This window comes from Callospermophilus lateralis, chromosome 6, assembly GCF_048772815.1.
Source record: "Callospermophilus lateralis isolate mCalLat2 chromosome 6, mCalLat2.hap1, whole genome shotgun sequence".
NCBI lineage: Eukaryota > Metazoa > Chordata > Mammalia > Rodentia > Sciuridae > Callospermophilus > Callospermophilus lateralis.
This window is the reverse complement of record NC_135310.1, coordinates 86,968,491-86,980,463: the sequence shown is the minus strand read 5'-3', so window position 1 is coordinate 86,980,463 and position 11,973 is coordinate 86,968,491. Positions and strand designations below refer to the sequence as shown.

The window sequence follows — 11,973 nt, the reverse complement described above, 5'->3', positions numbered from 1 at the left end:
AAATATTTTAAGATCTTTTACCTTAGAGCCTGGGTAAGGCTTAGAGAAGACAGATAGAATATAAAGCTCCCTAAGGACCCCATTCCTTTTGGTTATATCTCCAATATGGCCTATTTGATGTATAGTTGGCTAGCTTATCAACATGTGCATCATACTCAGAATCTCTAGGACAATTCCCATATATTATAAATGGACCCAAGGCTCATGCATTGCAATAATTGTCCAGTGTGTGCCTTTGAAACCTCTGTCAAACCTAAGGCTGAGGAAGGCTGGTTTTCTTCATTGAGCATTCTGAAAGATTGTGTGTGTGTGTGTGTGTGTGTGTGTGTGTGCGCACGCGCGTGCATGTGTGTGTGTGTGTGTGTGTGTGTGTGAGAGAGAGAGAGAGAGAGACAGAGAGAGAGACAGAGAGAGAGACAGAGACAGAGACAGAGAGATAACCTCAAATAAGCCTGACTTGGAGATTATTCTGTTTTTCTGTACATTGTTAATATCCACTAAAATTTTTAGATATCTAAAATATGCAAGTACATGGCAGAAGCAAATCAGACCTTGTGTATTTCTGTTTCTTTCCAACAGTGCTCCTGCGGTGTTGTCACTGGAGGAGGACATTGCTTCGATTGCATATGACCATCATCCCTTCTCCAGTCTAGAGTTAGTGGTACTATTACTTCTGGGAAAATGGCCTTGCTGTACTGCATGGATTCCAGGGAAAAGGGTATCAATACAGCCCTCTGGAAACTCATGGACACTGAGTCACATGACCCTGTTAGCCAAACAAAACTACTACAATGGGATTTGTGCTTCATTTAGAAAGAAATAAGTGCTCTTCTCTTAGACTAGTGAGATGAGGTGAGGCTGGATAATTGCACACCTTTCTTCGTCGCCTGTAAGCTTGCTCAGCTTTCATCTGTGTGATAGAAGGATTGATTTATATATGCTCATGCTAGTATGCTAAGGTGGCAAGGAGTCTATCTCCCTGGCAGGATGCCTGTAGTACGACTCTACCCAGGAAAAAGGCAGTCTCTACAGAGAATTTTATTTTGAGATGTTTTCAGTTTTACTTTTCCCATTTCCAAACAGTGCCATCTCTTCTTGCTTAAGGAAAAGTTTGGAAACTAAAAGTAAAGTTTTATGACAGATTGCTCAGCAATCTCTTCTGTGGTTGGAATAAAAACAAACATGTATTTAGTAGTTTTTTACCTTTTAACTCTTTCTTGTTTGCAATATACAAATTATTCCAGTATGCAATCTACAAATGTTCACTGTAAAACATATGCTTTTCCTGTAAATTGTTTTCTTGTACTGATGACATGGGTCTATCTTATAAGCTTCTGCATTAAAAAGAATTAAACCAATGATCCATTTAAGTCATTATTAATTATGCTACCTCCATGTTTCTTCTCCTGTGAAAATATGAGCATGACTGTCCTTAAAGTGGAATTCGTTTTCTTTTATACTTCTATAAGTTAGTTTCTATCTTCACAAATAATGTGTACTAGACAGACTCCTTTTCACTCCCTGACAAGTAGAGTGGAAAAGATAAACTGGAATTAAGGATCACAATAACGTCTCTGCTATCACTTTGGTCCTTATTGCTCAACTGAGTCCTACTCCTCTTAGTACTTAAAAGAGTTCTATGGTTGAAAACAAAGCATCATTTTATCAGAGGACATTTCATTAATAATACAAATGAGCAAAGTTTGAAAATTTCTTTATTCTAATTTGTTTTTATTCTTAGTACTGAGAATTGAACACTGAGCCTTTTCCTGGGTAGGCAAGCATTTTACCGGCCAGCTACATGCATCCCAAGTCCTGAGAGTTTCTTTATTCTAAAGACACAATGGAAATACATAATTCCAATGTATAACTTCCCTAAATTTTGTTTGCTTCTCTGTTGTTACAAGGGTAAACTTTCATAACCACACTACCTGTGGCTACAAAACCTGGATTGTACTTTATTCTGAATTGCTCCACCCCTGCAATAATTGTCTACCTGCCAGCCTAAGGGATACTGAAAGGTGAAGCTAAAATGCATATTTAAGTCATATATCATGTCAAAGGATTTTAGATTTATATGTGACATTGAAATCTATATCTCAGCTTTTGCGTGTGATCTAGATTGAGAAGTTGTAACATTTCTCTCCTACTGGCAAAGATTTCCCTGGGGAATTTATTTATTTTTTGTTTGTTTGTATTAGGTGTATCAATCATAAAGAATTATGCTTATAGGTTAGCAAATAATTTAACTTCTTATTATAAGTTGATATAACACATGTTTGGAACAGAGTTCTGAAGGTATGGTAATGCCCAAAAATGCTTGTAAATTATTTCCCTTGTTAATTTTTCCATGCAAATATTTATTAAGTATACTTATTTAAGAGAAACAACAATCAAAAAAAAAGTACACATTCAGAAATACAGTGTTCAACCCCCTGGGCTGCAGGTGTTTTCCAGTCCCAAAGAAGGAACTTTGAGGATTCAACAGATAGGGGTTGGATATTTTATGACTCACGTGCTCCTTGGTGGTGGCAAGCCAGGATACAATAGAGGGCTGCACAGCATGTACAAGCAGGGGAATATATGGGATAGGCTGCTTGCTCACTGCAGAGGTGAAGTTCTTCAGAAGTTTTATGAGTACATTCTTCTACTTTATAACCAAGGTCACTCTGCTTTATTTCTCACCTGAAGAGAAAGGAAGCAGCCAGTTACTCCTCTCCATTTTCTTCCTTCTCACATTCTTTGGAGTCCTTACCTCACTGCCAGGACAATAGCCTTCCTAGGTACTGACTAGTGTTTACCCCACACAGAGATAGGAACTACAGGTAAAGGTAGAGCCAGCTCCTCACAATAAGAATAAGGATTCTTGCCAGATGTGGAGGCCTATACCTGTAATCCCAGCAATTGAGGTTGAAGCAGGAGGATCTCAAGTTCAAGGCCAGCCTAGGAAGAAGGTCCTGTCTGAAAATAAAAGCTAAAAAAAAAAAAAATCTGGAAATATAGCTCATTGGCCAAATGCCCCTGGGTTCACCCACAGTACTAGGAAAAAAAATTAGGGATTCTCACAAATCATGTAATTAAAAGAAGAAATAATAAATCTTTTTTTAAAAGTATATATTCTGATGTTTAATTGACACAACTAATTGTACATACTTATGAGACACAGGTGATATTTCAAGATGTGTGTAAAAATATATCATGATTATATCAATTTAATTGGCATATTACCTCAGATATTTATCTGTTTCTATGCTTAGAATATTCGAAATCTTCTATTAGTTATTTGTAATATTTAATTGCTGTCAAACATAGTTATTTCACTATGCTATAGAACATTAGAAGATACTCCTCTCATCCAACTGCACCCCTGTACTTCTCATCAACCCTTCTTCTTCTACTCCCTTCCCAGGCTCTGATTACCATAGTTCTAATCTCCAAGGAAGTAAACATCTTATCTTTGACGCCCAATATTAAAATGAGGTTGTGGTTATTGAAAACTTAACTGCTATATATTTTGAGGTACTCACATGTTACAGCAATTTAAATTTCCACAAATTCATTAAATACTTCCAGGGTAAATGGAGTGGCTACAGAAGAATCCCCCCTACACACACACCCAAAGCTATGCCTAGTTTTCATTAACAAATAAGAACTACTCAAATATCATCAAATATTCTTACCAGTACTATACATTGCTTATTTAAAAGTCATTGCAGTCCTATAATTATCATTATGATCACATACATTGTGTTCAAAGGGTGTACATTTTTCTAGCTCTCTAGACAAATATGCAGAGCAGCATTTAGGTTACACAATGAAAACTTCTTGAATGTACAAAACGGAGTAAAATGTGAACAAATACCAAGAATATTTTTAGCTTTGGATAAGAAAATTTTGAATTGAGAGAAAAAGGCAATAGTATTAATGTCTATATTATTTTCTGAAGTGAGGACATCTCTGTGGTCTAAATGCATCTTACTAGGCAAATTGGAGTTAAAGTTTGCATCCGGAAGAGGCAAAGTGTGAAATGCAAAAAAAAAAAAAAAAAAAAGTTTGATCTAGTCCATTAACTACATTAATAATAATAAGAAACTCTGCTTATCAGATAACCTATACCACAAGTATTTGATGAGTACAAACCATATGCCGGGCCCATTTTTGAATATTTTGTATTTGTTCAAAAAATGACTTAATTTCCAAAAATCATACCATAGGCTAAGATATAAAATTTCAGCAGATGGAGTTCGGCTGCACTTGAAATTGCATCCGGGTTTATTTTGAGAATGACTTGTAAGTCTTAAGTGGCCACATGTGTGATGCATTTTATTTTGTCGCTTTACTGTTATTAAAAAGCTTGCATGTTCAATACCGGAAGTAAGTTAATAATCTCCTTGAAAGATACAGGTATTTGGCAGAAATGCAAGACAACTTTTTACAAAGAAGAGAGGTGAAACTAGTATTTGCATATTGTGGCCCCTACAATGATTGAATAAAGGAGGTTTGAAGACTTTTGAAAGACACTAGGGAAAAAAAGCAAATGAGCAATACATAGAGCCTGGGTCCCTGACCTGTTACCAAAAACCTTGGGCCTTGTCCCTGATGGCCATGCAATAATGAGGAGAAAGTTTTGAGATCGAGGCAAAAGGAGGTTTATTGCTTTGCCAGCAAAGGGGAAACACAGGGGACTCCTGTGCCAGAAGATTTGATTCTGCCCATCAGGGAAAACAGAGGGTTTTTAAGGACACTATTCAAAGGCTCCACTCCAGGTGTGCCCTGACCAGGGGTTCCCAGGTGCATGCTGATGGTGTGTTATGATTAGCTAGTTTATCTGGGAGATCATCACTTCCTAGTTCTTCTGGTGACTTCTCCTTCCTGTGGAGAACAGATCACTCAAGGTAATCTTGTTCCCTGCCCCCAGGTTAGGGAGGGAGACAGGGAGAAGGGGAAAAGAAAAACATCTCCCTTTTAAAAGAAGCAGCCAGGGTTATATTCAAAAGGTGAAGTGGACCAGTGCTTCCACCAATCAACTTCACCATCCAAATTGAATTGTCAAGTGTGTTTATGTCCAGCTGAATATTTCTGGAAAAAAAATTAGTTTTCTTTTTCATCAGGTCTTGACCCCCAAACTGTCAAGTTCCTTAGACAGAGTAAGCGCCTGGGTCCTTGATCCACTTAGGGTGCATATGACCACTCTTTATGCAGTCAGTACCTTTATGACTGCATTGACTGCCTAGGAGACAATAGAATGAGAATCCTAGAAATGAGTGGACCTAGAACCACTCCTCATTTGCCTTTTGGCCTTCGATGTTCCCAGAGCGAGTTGTTGAACTGGGCACGATATTTGTTGGTAAAAGGCAGTTGTGGCTATTTTTTTCCCCAACCCATCTCCAACTCTCTCCTTGTCCCCCCCCCCCCGCCCCCGTCCTTGCCTAGCCCTCACCAATCCTAAACTTTCCAGTGACACCGAGACCCATCGATCATCAACTTGGGTCAAACCATGCACCCCTCGCATGGAGCTAGACGGGCAGAAGACACCTCCCAGACCGGGCACTCTGGAGCACAGCGCCCCAAATCCACAGCTTCCTCTGCAGGTGAACAGCCTCGCATTGGAGAGTATAGACTACTGAAAACCCTGGGCAAGGGGACCTTCGCCAAAGTCATGCTGGCCCGTCACGTCCTCACAGGTCAAGAAGTGGCAATCAAGATCATCGATAAGAGACATCTGAAGCCACAGGTCCTCCAAATGATGTACAGAGAGGTGAGAATCCTCAAGATGTTAGACCACCCACACATCCTGAAGCTCTATGAAGCTCTGGACTGCGAAAAAGCACTCTGTTTGGTCCTGGAGTACGCCAGTGGAGGGGGAGTTTTGGACCATCTGGCCAACAAAGGAAGACTGCAGGAAGAGGAGGCAAGATCTATGTTCCGGCAGATTGTGTCTGCAGTCCAATATTGTCACCAAAAGCAGGTCGCCCACCGAGACCTGAAGGCGGACAATCTGTTATTAGACGCAGAGATGAACATCAAGCTAGCCGATTTTGGACTCAGCAACCAGTTTACACTTGGGTGTAAACTCAACACGTTTTGCGGCAGTCCGCCCTACGCAGCTCCAGAGCTCTTCCAGCGCATAGAGTACGAGGGGCCCGAAGTCGATGTGTGGAGTCTTGGCGTGGTTCTGTACACCCTAGTCACCGGGTCGCTTCCTTTTGTGGGGGCCAATGTGAGAGAACTTAGAGACAGAGTGCTACGAGGTAGATACCGAATCCCTCTGTACATGTCAACAGAGTGTGAAAATCTGCTGAAACGCTTCCTGGTGCTCAATCCGACTAAGAGAAGCACCCTGGCCGAAATTATGGGAGACAGGTGGATCAACAGAGGCCTTGATGTCCTCCAACCCTTGGTTGGTCCAGAGGTGGCCATCTCCCACAGAAACATCTCGTTGGCTGAGCTGCAGCCAAGCAGGGTCCTCAGAAAGAGCACCAGCTGGCCTCCTCACCGCAAAGTGCAGCGAAGCGTTTCCACTCAGAAGCAGACACGGTCCCTGGACCATGCTGGAACTGGGCCATATCCGACCAGCACTGCCCAGAGTCACCTCAGAGAACATCAAATGGCCTCCCAGAAATCCGGCGGCAGTGCTGTGGGAGGAAAGGGAATTTCTCCAGCCAGGCCCCTACCTGGGATCACCACCAGTCCCAAGGAGCTGGAGACTCCTGAATTCAAGAAAATGCCTGCTGCCTACAAGAGCAGCACACCATCTGGAGGGAAGACACTGTGGAGTAAGAACATTTGCCGCAAAACAACGAAAGCAGACACACGTTCAGTGAGCCGGAATGGGCAGAACAACAGCACCTTCCCTGCCCAGAGCCCTCCAGTGACTTCAACCCACAGTGTCCCAAGTACCTCCACCCGGGGCTGCACCTGCTTCCCCAGAGCCAGTGCCCTTCGTCGAATGTTCCACCGCCAGCCCCGGGAATCCCAAACTGCAACACACGAAGGTCCTCTTGCCTCACCCAGCTGCGTCCATCCAGCTGAAGCATTGCCCCAGACTCAAAGAAGAGGCACCACTGGTGTTTTTCCGAAGTTTACATCGAAAATCACAAGGAGGCCTCCAACTGAGTCTGGGAAGACCCCGAGATACAAGTCATCATGTTCAAGTCATCATGTCACTGCTGAGCAGAGAAAGGACAACCAACAAGCAAAACCTCGCTCCCTGCACTTCACCTGGAGCATGAAAATCACTAGTGCCATGGACCCCAGTGACATCATGAGGGAAATCCGAAAGGTGCTAGATGCCAACAACTGCCAATACATGCACAAGACGCCCTTTCTGCTCTTCTGCATCCATGGAGATGGGTACACCGAGAAACTGCTGCAGTGGGAGATCGAGGTATGTAAACTTCCCAGACTGGCTTTGAACGGGGTCCGCATCAAGCCCCGATCAGGGAAATCGAAGGCTTTTAAAATCATGGCTTCAAAAATTGCCAGTGAGCTCCAACTGGAAGCCAGTCATTAGGATATAAATTAACAGCAACTTGAAGTGTTTTCCTCAACACTGATGGACATATAGAATAACATCTAGGCAGTTGTTGGGAGCAGTGACTAAATTAGGGGGTTCTTTAATTGTCCCGGGAGGTGATGCCACTCCTGGGAATTCTCGATGCAAGGCGCTGGTCAAGACTGCCCAGTTTCTTGGGTGAAGACCTGTTCCACCTGTACCACCCAGGGAGCTATTCAGTTCTTGAGCTTGTGGTTCAGGTGGCAGGGCTCAGCGGTGGAACATTATGGGCACAAGCTGCCACTCATAATTGGACTGGTCATACATATGACCTTGGTTTTGATGGCTTTGCACAAATTTTCTCACAAAAACACCTTTTAAGTATGAAACTTAAATAACAAACGTGTTGAGCTGGCTCCTGACCGTTGCACTCTACCAGAGTGTAATCGACACCCAGTTCCAGCTCTTTCACCCCTTGGATTTCTGACTTTTCTCATCCCCCATGGCCTCTCATCTGGTTTCCTCAATTAACCACCCTGCAGGTGGCAGCAGATGGAACCCAAACAGGCTATCACACTGTGGAGTGCAATGACCACAAGCCTTCTCAGTGTGATCAATGAAAGGGGTTTGGGGAGAAAGTTTGTGCAAAGCAAGCAAAACAGGGTCATAAATAGGGGCAACCTGATTATGGTGACCAGCTTGCTTTGATAAACTTCTAACTCCCACACCTGGCATCCAAACCTCATGGTCAAGAAGTGAAGGACTCCATGAGTGTCACAGAACCTCTGTTTCAACAGATCGTTCCCATAGCAACTGGGAAGTCTCAAGGGGCGCTTTCCCACTGAGAGTTCCCAAGACAGCCTTTGGCTTATCACAGAACATTTCAAAAACACTAATCCACTGCTTCAGAGAGGCTTTGTCATTTCCATCTTCCATCTTCCATCTTCCATCTTGTACATCAGACCTGAAAATCTGAGGTGAAGAACACCACACCTGGGAGTGGAAGCTGGCCTTTACTATGAATGCCCTAAAGTCATGAGACACCGAAATAGAAAAAAAGAGAGAAAGTCGCATTTGAGACATGCCAATTCCTAACAGCACAGAGCTCCATCAATGGCTTTCATTTCAGAGGTACTCCTTCTCTCCTTACATGCTCTCCATTGAATGATCCCAAGACAGCCATTGCCTCTGTCACAGACCTGTGAAGAACTCTAATGCACTTGCTGCTTCAGACAGTCATTGTTGTTTCCATCTTCCATCTTCTACATCATGACAGTAAAATCTGAGGAGAGGAACCTCAGGAGTGGGAGTGGAAGCTGCACTTTACTATGAATGCCCTAAAATCATGGGACACCAGAAAAGTAAGAAATAAAGAGCCATTTAAGACCTGCAAATTCCTAACCCTACAATGATGCACTAAAAGCTTTCATTTCAGAGGTAATCCATCTCTCCTAACAGATTCTCCATGGAATATTTCCAAGATAGCCATTGCCTCTGTCACACCATTCGAGAACCCTAATCCATTGCTGCTTCATACTAGCATAGTGGTTTCCATCTTCCATCTTCTACATCCTGACAGTGAAATCTGGAAAAAAAGAACACCATGACTGGGGTGGAAACTGCCTCTCCTATGAAATACCTAAATTCATGGAACCCCGAAATAGAAAGAAACACGCACTTGAGACCTGCAAATACTTAACAGTTCAGTGCTCCATTAATGGGTTTCATTTCAGAGGTAATCCCTCTCTCTTCACATGCTCTCCATGTCATGTGCTCAAGACAGCCATTGCCTCTGTCACAGAATATTTCAAGAACCCTAATCCAGTTGCTGATTCAGAAAGTCATTGTCATTTCCACCTTCCATCTTCTACATCATGACAATAAAATCTAAGGAAAAGAACACCAAACTGGGAGTGGAAGCTGCACTTTATTATGAAATCCCTAAAATCATGGGATACCAGAAACCTAAGAAATAAAGAGCCATTTAAGACCTGAAAATTCCTAACACTATGCTGCAGTCCGGCTTCAGCAAAATAAGCAGGGGGCGGGGGGTGACGAATGACTTGTGTACCTTGATGCAGCAGGAGTGAGAGCCGTTTATTGTAGGATCTGAGCGATATTTATACATTTTACACAGCTTATCTAATTAGCATAAAATAGATACAGCAGTCAACCAATAAGGAATCTCCACACTTAATGGCTCGCTTTTGTTACTTCACAAACCACTCCCTCTGGCATTTGGCCAGGCGCCATCCAGACTTGTTTACAGACTCTAACATTTCTCTGGCAAAATAACAGGTGCCAATCTGACTTGTTTACAGACCTTAACAACACTACATTGATGCATTAAAGGCTTTCACTTCAGAGGTTATCCATCTCTCCTAACAGGCTCTCCATTGAATGTTTCCAAGACAGCCATTGCCTCTGTCACACATCATTTCAAGAACCCTAATCCAGTTACTGCTTCAGACAGGCCTTGTCATTTCCATCTTCCAACTTCTACATTATGAAAGGAAAATCTGAGGAATAGAATACCTCCACTGGAAGTGGAAGCTTCCCATACTATGAATGCCCAAAAATCATGGAACACTGAAAAAGAAAGACCCACTTGAGACATGCAAATTCCTAACAGATCAGTGCTCCATAAGTGGCTTTCAGTTCAGAGGTAATCCATCTCTCCTGATACACTCTCCATTTAATGTGCTCAAGAGAGCCATTGCCTCTGTCACAGAACATTTCAAGAACCCTAATCCAGATGCTGCTTCAGAAGTCATTGTTGAATTCACCTTCCATCTTCTACATCATGACTGTAAAATCTGAGGAAAAGAACACTATGCCTGGGAGTTGAAGCTGGCCTTTACTGTGAATGCCCTAATGTTATGCGACCCGGAAAACAAAAGAAAGACCTGCTTGAGACATGTAATTTTCTAACAGTTCAGTGCTCCATCAATGGCTTTAACTTCAGAGGTAATCCATTCTTCCTAACTTGCTCTCCCTTCAATGTGCCCAAGACAGCCATTGCCTCTGTCACAGAACATTTCAAGATCCCTAATGCAATTGCTGCTTCAGATAGGCATTGTCATTTCCATCTTCCATCTTCTACATCATGACAGTGCAATCTGAGGAAAAGAACACCACGCCTGGGAGTGGAAGCTGCACTTTATTATGAAATCCCTAAAATCATGGGATACCAGAAAAGTAATAAATAAAGAGCCATGTAAGACCTGAAAATTCCTAACACTACATTGATGCATTAAAGGCTTTCATTTCAGTGGCGATCCATCTCTCCTAACAGGCTCTCCATTGAATGTTTCCAAGACAGCCATTGCCTCTGTCACAGATCATTTCAAGAACCCTAATGCAGTTACTGCTTCAGACAGGCATTGTTATTTCCATCCTCCAACTTCTACATCATAACAGTAACATCTGAGGAAAAGAACACCACGGCCTGGGAGTGGAAGCTGGCCTGTACTATGAATGCCCTAAAGTCATGGGACAACGAAAAAGAAAGACCCATTTGAGATTTGCAAATTCCTAACACTACAGTGCTCCATCAATGGCTTTCAGTTCAGAGGTAATCCATCTCTCTCCACATGCTCTCCATGGGATGTGCCCAAGACAGCCATTGCCTCTTCACATGCTCTCCATGTCATGTGCCCAAGACAGCCACTGCCTCTGTCACTGAACATTTCAAGAACCCTAATCCAGTTGCTGCTTCACACAGTCATTGTCATTTCCATCTTCCATCTTCTACATCATGACAATAAAATCTGAGGAAAAGGACACCACGCCTGGGAGTGGAAGCCGCACGTTATTATGAAATCCCTAAAATCATGGGATACCAGAAAAGTAAGAAATAAAGAGCCATTTAAGACCTGAAAATTCCTAACACTACATTGATGCATTAAAGGCGTTCATTTCAGAGGCGATCCATCTCTCCTAACAGGCTCACCATTGAATGTTTCCAAGACAGCCATTGCCTCTGTCACACATCATTTCAAGAACCCCTAATCCAGTTACTGCTTCAGACAGGCATTGTTATTTCCATCCTCCAACTTCTACATCATGACAATAAAATCTGAGGAATAGAATGCCTCCACTGGAAGTGGAAGCTTCCCATACTATAAATGCCCCAAAATCATGGAACACTGAAAAAGAAAGACCCACTTGAGACATGCAAATTCCTAACAGATCAGTGCTTCATAAGTGGCTTTCAGTTCAGAGGTAATCCATCTCTCCTGATACACTCTCCATTTAATGTGCTCAAGAGAGCCATTGCCTCTGTCACAGAACATTTCAAGAACCCTAATCCAGATGCTGCTTCAGAAGTCATTGTCGATTTCACCTTCCATCTTCTACATCATGACTGCAAAATCTAAGGAAAAGAACACTATGCCTGGGAGTTGAAGCTGGCCTTTACTGTGAATGCCCTAATGTTATGCGACCCGGAAAACAAAAGAAAGAAAGACCTGCTTGAG

The 11,973-nt window shown here is 42.5% G+C and overlaps 1 pseudogene; it reads left to right on the top strand.

The window, feature by feature from the left end:
* Positions 1-5,497: 5,497 nt before the first annotated feature.
* Positions 5,498-7,513, top strand: LOC143401923 (MAP/microtubule affinity-regulating kinase 3 pseudogene; annotated as a pseudogene).
* Positions 7,514-11,973: the final 4,460 nt, after the last annotated feature.